Raw genomic sequence first — 15,757 nt, forward strand, 5'->3', positions numbered from 1 at the left:
ACACTTTCCTCCTTAGGCTTTGGGGATGTCATCTATTGTGTTGACTGTATGCTCCCAAGTTGATTGAGATATTCCACCAGGCACTGGCGGGTAGTTTCTTAGGAACTTCCTTTCTCATGCAAGTGGGCAGGTAGGTGGGTAAAAATCCCTTGGTGCTCCACTAGGTGGGTAGGTAAAAACCTAGAGTGATTTGGGAATCTCAAGTCTGCAGTCAGCCCAGGGGCTTGTGTATGGGGGGCCGTCAGGCAGGGAGTGAGTCTGTATCGGGTTTGCAAAATTTGACAAGGTGCACACACTGCAATCGGTCGGTCAGCCTTTGGCAGTAGGAGTCCAGGGCTTTAAAGTCTAGTCGGGGGAAAGGCCTGCAGGAGCACCTTTCTGGACTACGTTCTGAGGCACGCGAGGGAGATTTCTGGGCAAAGACACAAGGCCGGAGCTAGGGACAGAAGAATACTGGGAATGCCTATGAGGTTTCTTCAATTGTTTGCTCGGCAGGGGGAAGAATTTACCCTGAAGCAGGTACTCTGTCACACAGGTGAGTTTTCATGAGAACTACGGAAAGGTTCAAGTGTCCCTTCCTCAAAGTGGTAAGTGCAGCTTGTGGACAGCGTGTCAAGCCAAGTCCCAGTCTCACTGACGTTGACCAGTGGGCAGCCAGAAGCAGGTGAAAAAGAGGTGGCGGCAGGGAAGAGCCCAAGGGCATGGGGTCCCCAAGGAAGCTCAGAGCTGCCAGTGGATAGGGTACATGGGTGCTTCAGCCTGGGCCATGCGCACATGACTCCCTGCAGAAGGGGATCCCCAGAACAATTGCACAGCATTAGGAGACTGCTCACTTGGGGCCAGGGCGTGATAGGCGGTGACTGTGAAAAAAGGGCGGGGAAAAGAGGCGGGTCTTCCTGTCTTTACTCTGAGCCATCCCCTTCCTGGCCGGTGGTGGGTTCCCCTGATGGCAAGGACCCCCAGGTGGAGAGTAGGCACAAGCTCCCAAAACTCAAAGGAGTATCATGAACCATGAGCTCTGTGACCAGCAAGGGCCTATGAGGCCGTGGCCCCCTTCATGTAGATCTCTTGAGGTCCAAGGGCCTAAGCAGGAACGTTTGGTAGCGGGAGCGGCAGAGTGAGCGGTCCGCTGGATACCGCAATACCTCTTTGAGCGGACGTTGGCCTAAAGGTTGTGGGGATCAAAACAACCCTGGAAAACGCATTCAGCGTTTGGCTTCTCCCCTCCCAGGCCTTGGCCTGCATTTCACCACAGCATGTCGTCTCTCTACAGGGGCACATCAACAGACTCTGTGAAGAACTGGTGACCGGTGCTTGGGGCCCTGGAGAGCCGGGCCCCACGAAAGCGTCCGGAACCATCGTTCTCATTCAGGCTGCTTGTGGGAAGCTTTTCCCCAACTCCACTGTCCGTCCAGATGCGTCATGGGTGTGTGTGAGAAAGACTGCTAGGCCAGACGATGCTTTTAAGGCCCTAGAACCACCAGCACTTGATTTCAAACGTCAGGCAGCCCGGGAAATAAAGGAGCATGCCTATCAGAAAGCTGGACACAGACCCACCAGCTATCGGCCAAGAGTAGGATGGTCTCTGGGGAAGTGTGCAGACGGGAAGCAGTTGGGGAGGACACCCGTTGACTGTAAGAGCCCTCTCCGATACATCGAAGGCATCTGTCCCTGTGTGAAATTGTTCTCTGAGAAGTATGCCCCGGATGTCCGGCTTTCAGAGCGCCGCCTTATGATGCCAGAGCACTGTGACTGCATGAAATTCGACTCATGTCAGTCTGTCCCCGGATATGAGGTGTGCAGGACCTCCCCTTTGTGACACCAGAGGATTATACTTGTGTGAAAGGTGACTCTGATAAATCTATCCCCGGATGTATGGTGCATAGCTCTGCCCCATTATGATGTCAGTGGGCTGTACCTGCGTGGATGGCGACTCTGTTGAAATGTCTCTGCGATTTCTGGAAGAAACCACCAGTCTACAGACAATCATGCCATCGATAGTAATACAGAGTACGTTTCAATAAAATCATAAACCTGAATGAACCTGACCCATCGTGTGGATGAGGCAGACCCACCAATAATCTCGGAGTTGAAGGAACCTGGGATACCTTAAATGAAGTAGAAGGCTCAGAATGTGCCAGTATCTCCTGTCGCCCGTGAGCAATTTCCTTGACTGGTGAACCTGCTGAGTGATGCTCAGCTGGGCTTGAGTCCCAGATTAGAAGAATGAAACGGATGACTATTGACTATTTTCGTCCCTTGTACCTCTCCATGTATATTTGAGTCTCTCTTTCTCTCTCTTACTCTCTGTCTCTCTCTTCTGTCAATCACTTCTTTCTCTCGACTTCCCTTTATCTTTCATTCGTGTCTCCCTTCTTTATCTTTTATAATTTAGTGTCAGAACCCTGGATGTTGTGCATTGCATGACTCACCTGAAGCTATGGAGTTCCAAAACAGCAGTGACTGAGCGGGAGGACAAGGATACAATGTATCCCCCGGAAGGGTTTCACAGGCTGTGAAATCCACAGAGGCCACTCTATGTTGTCCTGGGCAATCGCCTTCAAGTGGAATTATTGGAGATAAGTGAGTTTGCTTTGGGGGGGTCCTCTGAACTGTCCTAGGATACTATCTAACCCGCTAGGAAATCGGTGTAGCTCTCTTGCTATGCATATTGTATTACCAGTGGTCTTGATTGTCACGGTCCCCACCAATTCCTGCACCTGGAGACTCCCGGAACACCTCCTCCGGAAACATGCAGAACCATCCCGTGAAAGCTGTCTTCCTGGACTTGACTTGTGCTGACACATAAACTCACTTCAGACAACTTCCTGTCAGTTTCCCAGGAGAAAGTGATGTAATGCAACAATTTACAATTGCTGGGATTGTCCAACATAGCTCAGTTTGGTATCTTGCCAAATCATGCAAGCCTGGAGGTGTTTGAGACTTTCCATGTTAGGCTTTGGGGATGTTGTCATAGTGTTGACTATATGCTCCCAAGTTGATTGAGATATTCCAACAGGCACTGGCTGCTAATTTGTTAGGAACTTCCTTTCTCATGCAAGAGGGCAGGCAGGTGGGTCAAAAGCCGTTAGTTCTCCACTACGTTGGTAGATAGGAACCTAGAGTGATTTGTGAATCTCAAGTCCGCAGTCAGCCCAGGGTCTTTTGGGAAGGGGCCCTGGCAGACAGGGAGAGTCTGCATCGGGTTTGCCAAATGGGGTCAAAGTGCGCACTCAACAAATTGGTCAGTCAGCAATTGGCTGCAGAAGCCCAGCATTGAAAGTCTAGTCTGGGGAAAGACGTGCAGGAAAACATTGGGCTACTGCCTTCTGAGGTGCTGGGAGGGAGCTTTCTTGGCACAGACCCAAGGCCGGAAATAGGGACAGAAGAGCACTGGGAATGCCTATGTGGTTTCTTGAATCGTTTGCTCTGCACGGTGAAGAATGCACCCCGTAGCAGCACACTCTGTCAGCCAGGTGAGTTTGCATGAGGGAAGCGGAAAGGTTCAAGGGTCCTTTCCTCAAAGTGGTAAGTGCAGCTTGTGGAAGCGTGCCAAGCCAAGCGCCTGCCTCGCTGGGGTTGACCAGCGGGCAGGCAGAAGCAGGTGGAAAAGAAGATGCACGGATGGGCTAAAGCCCAAGAGCAATGTGTCTCCAAGGAGGCCCAAAGCTGGCAGTGAGTGGGGTACATGGGTGCTTTAGCTGTGGCCATGCGAACAGGACTCCCTACCGTCCGTGATCCCCAGAGTCATGGCACAGCATTAGGAAACTGCTCCAGTGGGGCCAGGGCAGGATGGGTGTGGCCTGCGGAATTGGGCGGGGCCAGAAGGCGGGTCTTCCTGCCTTTACTCTGCGCCTGCCCTCTCCTGGCCGGTGTTGGGGTGCCCTGATTGCAAAGACCCCCATTTGGAGAGTAGGTACACGCTCCCAAGGTTCAAATGAGCCTCCTGACCCATGAGTTCTCTCACCAGCAAGGGCCTATGAGGCCGTGGCCCCCTTCACGTAGATCTCTTGAAGTGCCAGCGCCTACGCCGAACCTTTGGTGGCGGGCAGGGCAGAATGCTCGGACCGCTTTCTGTGGGGCTTCCTCTGTGAGCAGACGGTGGCCGATAAGTTCTGGGGACCAACACTGCCCGAGAAATCGCTTTCGACCTTTAGCCTTCCCCGCCCGCCCTAGGCCTACACCTTCAACACAGCCTGTCATCTCTCTATATGGGGACAGCAGCAGGTTCTGTGAAGGGGGCCAGTCAGGCAGGGGGTGAGTCTCCATCGGGCTTGCAAAATTGGACAAGGTGCATACTCAGCAATCAGTCGATCAGCCAATTTGCATTAGGAGTCCAGAGCTTGAAAGTCTAATCAGGAGAAAGGCCTGCAGGAGCACCTGTCAACTAGGTTCTTTGGCGCGGGGAGGGGGAATTCTGGGCACAGAAACAAGGCCTCAACTAGGGCCGCCACTGAGTGGGGTACATGGTGCTGCAGCCTGGGCTATGCGCACAGGACTCCCTGCAGAAGGGGATCCCCAGAACAATGGTACAGCATTAGGAGACTGCTCACTTGGGGCCAGGGCTGAAGGGTGGTGCCTGTCAAAAGGGTGGGGCCAAAAGGCGGGTCTTCCTCTCTTTGCTCTGGGTCTTCCTCTCTTTGCTCTGAGCCATCCCATCCTGGCCGGTGGTGGGTTCCCCTGATGGCAAGGACCCCCAGGTGGAGAGTAGGCAAACGCTCCCAAAGCTAAAAGGAGCCTCCTGACCCATGAGCTCTCTAACCAGCAAGGGCCTATGAGGCCGTGGCCCCCTTCATGTAGATCTCTTGAGGTTCAAGGGCCTAAGCAGGAACGTTTGGTAGCGGGAGCGGCAGAGTGAGCGGTCCGCTGGATGTGGCAATACCTCTTTGAGCGGACGTTGGCCTAAAGGTTCTGGGAGCAAAACAGCCCTGGAAATCGCTTTAGGCCTAAGCTTCTCCGCTCCCAGCCTTTGGCCTGCACTTTCACCACAGCATGTCGTCTCTCTACAGGGGCATAGCAACAGGTTCTGTGAAGAACTGGTGACCGGTGCTGGGTGGCCCTGAAGAGCCGGGCCCCACGAAAGCGTCCGGAACCATCGTTCTCATTCAGGCTGCTGGTGGGAAGCTTTTCCCCAACTCCACTGCCCGTCCAGATGCGTCATGGGTGTGTGTGAGAACGACTGCTAGGCCAGACGATGCTTTTAAGGCCCTAGAACCACCAGCACTTGAGTTCAAAAGTCAGGAAGCCCTGGAAACAAAGGAGCATGCCTATCAGAAAGCTAGACACACCAGCTCTCGGCCAAGAGTAGGATGGTATCTGGGGAAGTGTCCAGGCGGAAAGCAGTTGGGTAGGACAACTGTTGACCGGAAGAACCCTCCCCAAGACATGGAAGGCATCTGTCCCTGCGTGAAATTGGTCTCTAAGAAGTATGCCCCCAGATGTCCGGCTTTCAGAGCGCCCCCTTATGTTGACAGAGGACTATCCCGGCATGAAAGGCGACTCTTGTCAATCTGTCCCCGGAAGTGAAGTTTGCAGTACTTCCCTTTGTGATATTAGAGGACTTTCCTTGCGTGCAAGGGGACTCTGATAAATCAGTCCCTGGATGTACAGTGCTTAGCTCTGCCCCATTATGATGTCAGTGGACTTTCCCTGCGTGGATGGTGACTCTGATCAAAGGTCTCTGCAATTTCGGAATGAAGCCACCAGTCCACAGACAATCGTGCCATCGATAGCAATACAAAGAGTAGGTTTCGATTAAATCAGAAACCTGAACGAACCTGACCCATTGTGTGGAAGATGCAGACCCACCATTAATCCTAGAAATTGAAGGTACCTGGGATACCTCAAAGGAAGTAGAATGCTCAGGATGCGCCTGGTCTCTTGTCCCACAGTAAGCAAATTCTTTGATTGGTGAACCTGCTGAGTGGTGCTCAGCTGGGCTTGAGTTCCAGAGAAGAAGAATGAAACGGATGACTATTTTCGTTCCTTGTACCTCTCCCTGTATCTTTCATCACTCTCTCTCTCTGTGTCTATCTCTTTGTCTCTCTCTCTTTCTCTCTCTCTCTCTCTCTCTCTCTCTCTCTCTCTCTCTCTCTCTCTCTCTTCTGTCATTCTATTTTTTCTCTCCGTCTTCCCTTCATCCTTTCGTGCATGTCCCCTTTCTTCATCTTTTATAATTTTGGGTCAGAACCCTGGTCGTTGTGCATTGCTTGACACACCTGATGCTAGGGAGTTCCAAACCAGCAGTGATTGAGCTGGAGAACAAGGATACATTGTACACCCCACAAGGGTTTCACAGTATCTGAAATCCACAGAGGCCAATCGCTGTTTTCCTGGGCAAACTCCTTCAAGTACTCTTTAGAGGTTGGTGAGTTTGGTTTAGCGTGGTCCTCTGAACTGTCTTAGGATATTATCTAACCGGCTAGGATATGGGTTTAGCTCTCTTTCTATGCATACTGTATTACCAGTGTTCTTGATTGCCATGGTCCCCAGCAAATGCTGTTCCTGAGGCTCCGGACCAACTGCTCCAGAACCATGCTGAACCATCCTGTGAAAGCTGTCTTCGTGGACTTGCCCTGCCACCTACTCTCACACCAGACCCCTCTCTGGCCAACTTCCTGCTGGAAAGGGCTTAATGCAACATTGTGCACTTGCTTGGATTGTCCAACATTGCTCAGTTTGATGTCCTGCCAAATCTTGCAAGCGTGGAGGTGTTTGAGACTTTCCTCCTTAGGCTTTTGGGATATGGTCTATTGTGTTGACTGTATGCTCCCAAGTTGATTGGGATATTTCACAAGGCATTGGCTCATAGTTTCTTAGGAAGTTCCTTTCTCATTGTACTGGGTAGGCAGGTGGGTAAAAATCCCTTGGTGCTCCACTAGGTGGGTAGATAAAAAGCTACAGTGATTTTGGAACCTCAAGTCCGCAGTCAGCCCAGGGTCTAGTGTGAAGGGGGCCAGTCAGGTAGGAAATGAGTCTGTATCGGGTTTGCAAAATTGGACATGGTGCACACTGAGCATTCGGTCGGTCAGCCATTGGCAGTAGGAGTCCATGGTGTTAAAGTCTAGTCGGGGGAAAGGCCTGCAGGAGCACCTTTGTCGACTACGTTCTGAGGCTTGCGGAGGGAGAATTCTGGGTACAGACACAAGGCCGGAGCTAGGGACAGAAGAATACTGGGAATGCCTATGAGGCTTCTTGAATTAATTGTTTGCTCGGCAGGGGAAAGAATGCACCCCGAAGAAGCACATTCTGTCACCCAGGTGAGTTTTCATGAGGGAAGCTGAAATTTTCAAGTGTCCCTTCCTCAAAGTGGGAAGTGCAGCTTGTGGAAAGCGTGCCAAGCCAAGCGCCAGCCTCGCTGATTTTGACCAGCGGGCAGCCAGAAGCAGGTGGAAAAGAAGAGGCGCCGGCGGGCAAGAGCCAAAGGCATGGAGTCCCCAAGGAGGCTTGGAGCTGCCAGGGCGTGGCGTACATGGATGCTGCAGCCAGGGCCATGTGTACATGACTCCCTGCAGAAGGGGATCCCCAGAACAATGGCACAGCATTAGGAGACTGCTCACTTGGGGCCAGGGCGTGATGGGCGGTGCCTGCGGAAAAAAGGCGGGGCCAGAAAGCGGGTCTTCCTGTCTTTACTCTGAGCCATCCCCTTGCTGGCCTGTGATGGGTTCCCCTGATGGCAAGGAACCCCAGGGGTACGATAGGCACAAGCTCCCAAAGCTCAAAGGAGCCTCCTGACCCATGAGCTCTCTGACCAGCAAGGGCCTGTGGCCCCGTTCATGTAGATCTCTCGAGGTCCAAGGGCCTAAGGAGGAACAATTGATAGCAGTCGCTGCGAGTGAGCGGTCCGGTGGATGTGGTGCTACCTACAGGAGTGGATGGTGGCCTAAAGGTTCTGGGGAGCAAACAGTCCTGGAAATCGCTTTCGACCTTTGGCTTCTTCGCTCTCAGCCCTTGGCCTGCACTTTCACCCCAGTCTGTCGTCTCTCTACAGGGGCACTTCAACAGGTTCTGTGAAGAACCGGTGACCGGTTCTGGGGGGCCCTGATGGCCGGGCCCCCTGAAAGCGTTAGAACCATCGTTCTCATTCAGGCTGCTGGTGGGAAGCTTTTCCCCAACTCCACTGCCGGTGTAGATGCCTCATGGGTGTGTGTGAGAAAGACTGCTAGGCCAGACGATGCTTTTAAGGCCCTAGAACCACCAGCACTTGAGTTCAAACGTCAGGCAGTCCGGGAAAGAAAGGAGTATGCCAATCAGAAAGCTGGACACAGACCCACGAGCTCTAGGCCAAGAGTAAGATGGTATCTGGGGAAGTGTCCAGGCGGGAAGCAGTTGGGGAGGACAAACTTTGACTGGTAGAGCCCTCTCTGAGACAACGAAGGCATCTGTCCCTGTGTGAAATTGGTCTCTGAGAAGTATGCCCCCGGATGTCCGGCTCAGAGCGCCCCCTTTGTTGACAGAGGACTTTCCCAGCATGAAAGGCGATTCTGGTCAATCTGCCCCCGGAAGTGAAGTATGCAGTACTTCCCTTTGTGACATCAGAGGATTTTCCTTGCATGAAAGGGTACTCTGATACATCTGTCCCTGGTTGTACAGTGCTTAGCTCTGCCCCATTATGATGTCAGTGGACTTTACCTGCATGGACGACGACTCTGTTGAAAGGTCTCTGTATTTCGGGATGAAACCACCAGTCCACAGACAATCATGCCATTGAAAGCAATACAAAGAGTAGGTTTTGATAAAATCAGAAACCTGAACGAACCTGACCCATCGTTTGGAAGAGGCAGACCCACCAATAATCCTGGAGTTTGAAGGTTTCTGGGATACCTCAAAGGAAGTAGAAGACTCATGATGCGCCAGGATCTCCTGTCCCACCAATCAGCAATTTCTTTCAGTGGTGAACCAGCTGAGTGGTACTCAGCTGGGCTTGACTCTTAGAGCAGATGAATGAAACATATGACTATTTTTGATCCTTGTACCTCTCCCTGTATTTTTCATCTCTTGGTCTCTCTCTATCTCTATCTCCCCCCCACTCCCCCCTCTCTCTTTCTCTCCTGTCAATCTGTTTTTTCTCTCCATCTTCCCTTTATTTTTTCATTCATATCCCCCTTCTTCATCTTTTATAATTTTGGGTCGGAACTCTGGTCGTTGTGCATTACCTGAGTCCACTAATGCTAGGGAGTTCCAAACCAGCATTGATTGAGCTGATCGACCAGGATACATTGTACACCCCGCAAGGTTTTCACAGTATCTGGAATCCACAGAGGCAGATCTCTGTTGTCCTTGGTTATCTCCTTCAAGAACTCTTTAGAAATTGGTGAGTTTGGTTTAGCATGGTCCCTGAAGGGTCTCAGATATTCTCTAACTGCCTAATATATGGGTGTAGCTCTCTTTCTATGCACATTGTATTACCAGTGCTCTTGATTGCCATGGTCCCCAGCAATTACTGCTCCTGTAGGCTCCCGGACCAACTGCTCCAGAACCATGCTGTACCAACCCGTCGAAGCTGTCTTCCTGAACTTGCGATTCCACCTGCACTCACACCAGACCCCTTTCTGGACAACTTCCTGTTGTAAAGTGGTCTAATGCAACGTTGTGCACTTGCTGGGATTGTCCAACATTGCTCAGTTTGATATCCTGCCAAATCTTGCAAACCTGGAGGTGTTTGAGACTTTCTTTTGGCTTTGGGCATGTGATCTCTTGTGTTGACTGTATGCTCCCAAGTTGATTGAGATATTCTACCAGGCACTGGCTGGTAGTTTCTTAGGAGCTTTCTTTCTCATGCAAGTGAGCAGGCAGGTGGGTAAAAATCCCTTGGTGCTCCACTAGGTGGGTAGGTAAAAACCTAGAGTGATTAGTGAATCTCAAGTCCACAGTCTGCCCAGGGGCTGTGTGAAGCGGGCCAGAGAGGCAGGGAGTGCGTCTTTTACGGTTTTGCAAAATTGGACAAGGTGCACACTCAGCAATCGGTCAGTCAGCCATTGGCCGTAGGAGTCCAGGGTTTGATAGTCTAGTCGGGAAAGGCTTGCAGGACCACAATATTCGACAACGTCATGACGGGCGCAGAGAGACTATTCTGTGCACAGACTTAAGGCTAGAGCTAGGGACACAAGGATACTGGGAATGCCTATGTGGTTTCTTGAATTGTTTGCTCGGCAGGGGGAAGAATGCACCCTGAAGCAGCACACTCTGTCACCCAGGTAAGTTTTCATGAGGAAAGCGGAAAGGTTCAAGTGTCCCTTCCTCAAATAGTAAGTAAAGCTTGTGGAAAGCGTGCCAAGCCAAGCGCCAGCCCCGCTAAAATTGACAAGCGGGAAGCCAGAAGCAGGAAGAAAAGAAGAGGCACCTGAGGGCAAGAGTCCAAGGGTATGAGGTCCGCAAGGTAGCCCAGAGTTGCCACTGAGTTGGGTACATGGGTGCTGCAAGCTTGAGCCATGCACACAAGACTCAATACTGAAGGAGATCTCCAGAGCCCTGGCCCAGCATTAGGAGACTGCTCACTTGGGGCCAAGGTGTGATGGGCAGTGACTGCGGAATTGGGTGGGGTCAGAAGGCGGGTATTCCTGTCTTCACTCAGAGCCAGCCCCTGTCTGGCCGGTTGTGGGTTCCTCTCATGGCAAGGACCCCCAAGTGGAGAGTAGGCACAACCACCCAAAGCTCAAAGGAGCCTCCTGACCCATGAGCTGTCTGACCAGAAGGGACCTCTGAGGCCGTGGCCCCCTTCACGTAGATCTCTTGAAGTCCTAGCGCCTATGCTGGAACCTTTGGTAGCGGGCACGGCAGACTGAGTGGACCGCTGGATGCAGTGCTATCTCATGGAGCGGACGGTGGCCTCAAAGTTCTGGTGAGCAAAACAGCCCTGGAAATCGCTTTCGCTTTTGACTTCTCCCCTCCCAGCCCTTGATCTGCACTTTCACTCCAGCCTGTCATCTCTCTACAGGGGTACAGCAACAGGTTTTGTGAAGAACCGGTGACTGGTACCCGGGGGCCCCGGAGAATCTGGCCCCACGAAAGCATCCAGAACCATCGTTCTCATTCAGGCTGCTAGTGGGAAGCTTTTCGCCAACTCCACTGCCCATCCAGATGCGTCATGGGTGTATGTGAGAACGACTGCTAGGCCAGACGATGCTTTTAAGGCCCTAGAACCACCAGCACTTGAGTTCAAACATCTGGCCGCATGGGAAAGAAAGGAGGATGCCAATCAGAAAGCTGGACACAGACCCACCAGGTCTCGGCCAAGAGTAGGATGGTGTCCGGGAAACTGTCCAGGCAGGATGTAGTTGGGGAGGACAACCATTGACCAGAAGATCCCTCTCTGAGACATCGAAGGCATCTGTTCCTGCGTGAAATTGGTCTCTGAAAAGTATGCCCCCGGTTGTCCGGCTTTCTGAGCGCTCCCTTATTTTGTCAGAGGACTATCCCAGCATGAAAGGCGACTATGGTCAATGTGTCCCCGGAAGTGAAGTATGCACTACTTCCCTTTGTGACATCAGAGTACTTTCCTTGCGTGAAAGGGGACTCTGATAAATCTGTCCCCGGATGTACAGTGCATATCTCTGCCCCATTTTGATGTCAATGGACTTTATTGCATGGACGGCCATTCTGTTGAAAGGTCTCTGCGACTTCGGGATGAAACCACCAATCCACAGACATTCGTGCCATCGAAAGCAATACAAAGAGTAGGTTTCAATAAAATCATAAACCTAAACGAACCTGACCCATCGTGTGGAAGAGGCAGACCCACCAGTAATCCCGGAGTTTGAAGGTACCTGGTATACCTCAAAGGAAGTAGAAGGTTCAGGATGCGGCATGATCTCATTTCCCTCCAGTGAGCAATTTCTTTGACTGGAGAACCTGCAGAGTGATGCTCAGCTGGGCTTGAGTCTTGGAGCTGAAGAATGGCACGGATGACTATTTTCGTTCCTTATACCTCTCCCTGTATCTTTCATATCTCTGTCTCTCTCTCCTGTCAATCTATTTTTTCTTTCCGTCTTCCCTTCATCCTTTCATTCATGACTCCTTCTTCATCTTTTATAATTTTGGGTCGGAACTCTGGTCGTTGTGCATTTCGTGACTCACCTGATGCTAGGGAGTTCCAAACCAGCATTGATTGAGCTGGAGGACAAGGATACATTGTACACCCTGGAAGGGTTTCACAGTATCTGGATCCACAGAGGCCAATCTCTGTTTTCTTGGGTTATCTCCTTCAAGTACTCTTTAGAAATTTGTGGGTTTGGTTTAGCGTGGTCTTCTGAACGGTCTTAGGATATTATCTAAATGGCTAGGATATGGGTGTAGCTCTCTTTCTATGAATATTGTATTCCCAGTGTTCTTGTTTGCCATGGTCCCCAGCAATTCCTGCTCCTTTAGGCTCCCGGACCAACTGCTCCAGAACCATGCTGAACCATCCCATGAAAGCCTTCTTCCTGGAATTCCTGCTACCAATACCCACAGCAAATCCATTTCTGGCCAACTTCCTGCTGCAAAGTGGTCCAATTCAATATTGTGTACTTGCTGGGATTTTCCAACTTTGCTCAGTTTGATGCCCTGAGATATCTTGCAAGCCTGGTGGTGTTTGAGTCTTTCCTCCTTAGGTTTTGGCGATGTCATCTATATTGTTGGCTGTATGCTCCCAAGTTGATTGAGATATTCCACCAGGCACTGGCTGGTAGTTTCTTAGGAACTTCCTTTCTCATGTAAGTGGGCAGGCAGGTGTGTAAAAATCCCTTGGTGCTCCACTAGGTGGGTAGGTAAAAACCTAGAGTGATTTGGGAATCTCAAGTCCACAGTCAGCCACGGGTCTTTTGTGAAGGGGGAAAGTCAGGCAGGGAGTGAGTCCGCATCTGGCTTGCAAAATTGGACTAGGTGCACAGTCAGCAATTGGTCGGTCAGCCATTTGCGGTAGGAGCCCATGGCTTGATAGTCTAGTCGGTGGAAATGCCTGAGGGTACACCTTTGGCAACTACGTTCTGAGGGGCGCGGATGGAGAACTCAGGGCACAGACTTAAGGCCGGAGCTAGGGACAGAAGAATACTGGGAATGCCTATGAGGTTTCTTGAATTGTTTGCTCGGCAGGGTGAAGAATGCACCCCGAACAGCACACTGTGTCGACTAGGTGAGTTTGCATGAGGAAAGCGGAAAGGGTCAAGTGTCCCTTCCTCAAATTGGTAAGTGCAGCTTGTGGAAAGAGTTCCAAGCCAAGCGCCAGCCTCGCTGACTTTAATCAGTGGGCAGCCAGAAGCAGGTGGAATAAAGAGAAGCCGGAGGGCCAGAACCCATGGGCATGGAGTCCCCAAGGAGGACGGTTGCTGCCACTTAGTGGGTACTTTGGTGATGCAGCGTGGGCCATGCGAACAGGACTCCCTGTCGAAGGGGATCCCCAGACCCCTGGCAGCGCATTGGAAAACTGCTTACTTGGGGCCAGGGCGTGTAGGGCTTTGCCTGCGGAATTGGGCGGGGTCAGAAGGCGGGTCTTCCTATCGTTATTGTGAGCCAGCCCCTTCCTGACCAGGTGTAGGTTCCCTACATGGCAAGGACCCCCAGGTGGAGAGTAGGCACAAGCTTCCAAAGCTTAAAGGAGCCTCCTGACCCATGAGCTCTCTGACCAGCAAGGGCCTGTGGAGCCGTGGCCCCCTTCACGTATATCTCTTGAGGTCCCAGCGCCTACGCAGGAACCTTTGGTAGCGGGCCCAGTAGACTGAGCGGAACGCTGGATGCGGCGCTACCTCCTGGAGCGGACGGTGGCCTAAAGTTTCTGGTGAGCAAAACAGCCCTGGAAATCGCTTTCGGCCTTTGGCTTCTCTTCTCCCAGCCCTTGGCCTGCACTTTCACCCCAGCCTGTCGTTTCTCTACAGGGCACAGCAACAGGCTCTGTGAAGAACCGGTGACTGGTGCTTGTGGGCCCCAGAGAGCAACTCTGTTCAAGGGTCTCTGTGATTTCGGGATGAAACCAGCAGTGCACAGACTAACGTGCAATCGATAGCAATACAAATAGTAGGGTTCGATAAAATCATAAACCTGAACGAACCTGACCCATCATAAGTGGGGGATCTGAAAGCCGGACATCCGGGGCATACTTTTCAGAGTCCAATTTCACGCAGGGACAAGTCCCATCCTTGTCACGGCAAGGGCCCTTCGGGTCAACGGGTGCCCTCCCCAACTGCATCCCCCTGGGCACTTCCTCGGATCCCATCCTACTCTTGGCCAAACCCTCGCGGATCTGTTTCCAGCTTTCTGATTAGCATGCTGCTTGTTGCCCGGACTATCTGACCTTTGACCTCAAGTGCTAGTGGTTCTAGGACCTTAAAAGCACCGTCTGCCCTAGCCGTGGGGTTCACACACACCCATGACGCATCTGGGCCCGTAATGGGGAACAGAAAAAGCTTCCGACCAGCAGCCTGAATGAGAACGATGGTTCGGGAGCTTTCATGGGGCTCGGCTCTCCAGGGTCCCCCACACCAGTCACTGGTTCTTCACAGGACCTGGTGATGTCCCTCTGAAGAGAGACGACAGGCTGTGGTGAAGGTGCAAGACTAGGGCCGGGTGGAGAGAGGCTAAAGGCCGAAAGTGATTTCCAGGGCAGTATTGGTCCCCAGAACCTTTCGGCCACGAAAAGCTCACTGAGGTAGCCCCGCAGAAAGCGGTCCGTGTTGTCTGCTGCGCCCGCCATCAAGGTTCCCGCATAGGCGCTGGGACTTCAAGAGATCTACGTGAAAGGGGCACGGCCTCAGAGGCCCTTGCTGGTCAGAGAATTCATGGGTCAGGAGACTCCTTTGAGACTTGGGAGCCTGTGCCTACTCTCCTAATGGGGGTCATTGCCATTAGGGGACACCAACACCGTCCAGGAGAGGGCAGGGCAGAGTAAAGACAGGAAGACCCGCCTTCTGGCCCTGTCTAATTCCGCAGTCCCCGCCCATCACGCACTGGTCCCACTCGAACAGTCTCCTAATGCTGTGCCACGACTCTGGGGATCCCCGTCGGTAGGGAGTCCTGTGCACATGGACAAAGCTGAAGCACCCATGTACCCCACTCAGTGCCAGCTCCGGGTGTCCTTTGTGAACCATGCTCTTGGGCTCTACCCCTCCGGCGCATATTATTTTCCACCTGCTTCTGCTTGCCCACTGGTCAACACCAGCGAGGCTGGTGATTGGCTTGGCACGCTATCCACAAGCTGCACTTACCACTTTTAGTAAGGGACACTTGAACCTTTCCGCTTCTCTCATACAAATCACCTGGATGACAGAGTGTGCTGCTTTGGGAAGCATTCTTCACCGTACTCAGCAAACGATTCAAGAAACCTCATAGGCATTCCCAGTGCTCTTCTGTCCGTAGTTCCGGCCTTGCGTCTGTGCCCAGAAACTCCCTCCTCACGCCTCAGAACGCGGTAGCCTAATGTGTTTCTGCAGGTCTTTCCCCAGACTAGACTTTCAAGGCTGGGCTTCTGCAGCCAATGGCTGGCCGACCGAATTGTTGAGTGAGCACCTTGTCCCCATTTTGCAAGCCCGATGCAGACTCACTCCAGGCCTGCATGGCCCCTTCCAAAAAGTCCCTGTGTTGACTGCGGACTTGAGATTCCCAACTCACTCTAGGTTCCTACCTACCGGCCTAGTGGAGAACCAAGGGCTTTTTATCCACTTGCTTTCCTTCTTGCATGAGAAAGGAATTTGCTAACCAATCAGAAGCCAGTGCCTGTTGGAATATCTCAATCAACTTCGGAGCATACATTCAACACTATAGACCACATCCCCAAAGCCTAACGAGG

The sequence above is a fragment of the Tenrec ecaudatus genome, chromosome Y (assembly GCF_050624435.1).
Source record: "Tenrec ecaudatus isolate mTenEca1 chromosome Y, mTenEca1.hap1, whole genome shotgun sequence".
Lineage (NCBI taxonomy): Eukaryota > Metazoa > Chordata > Mammalia > Afrosoricida > Tenrecidae > Tenrec > Tenrec ecaudatus.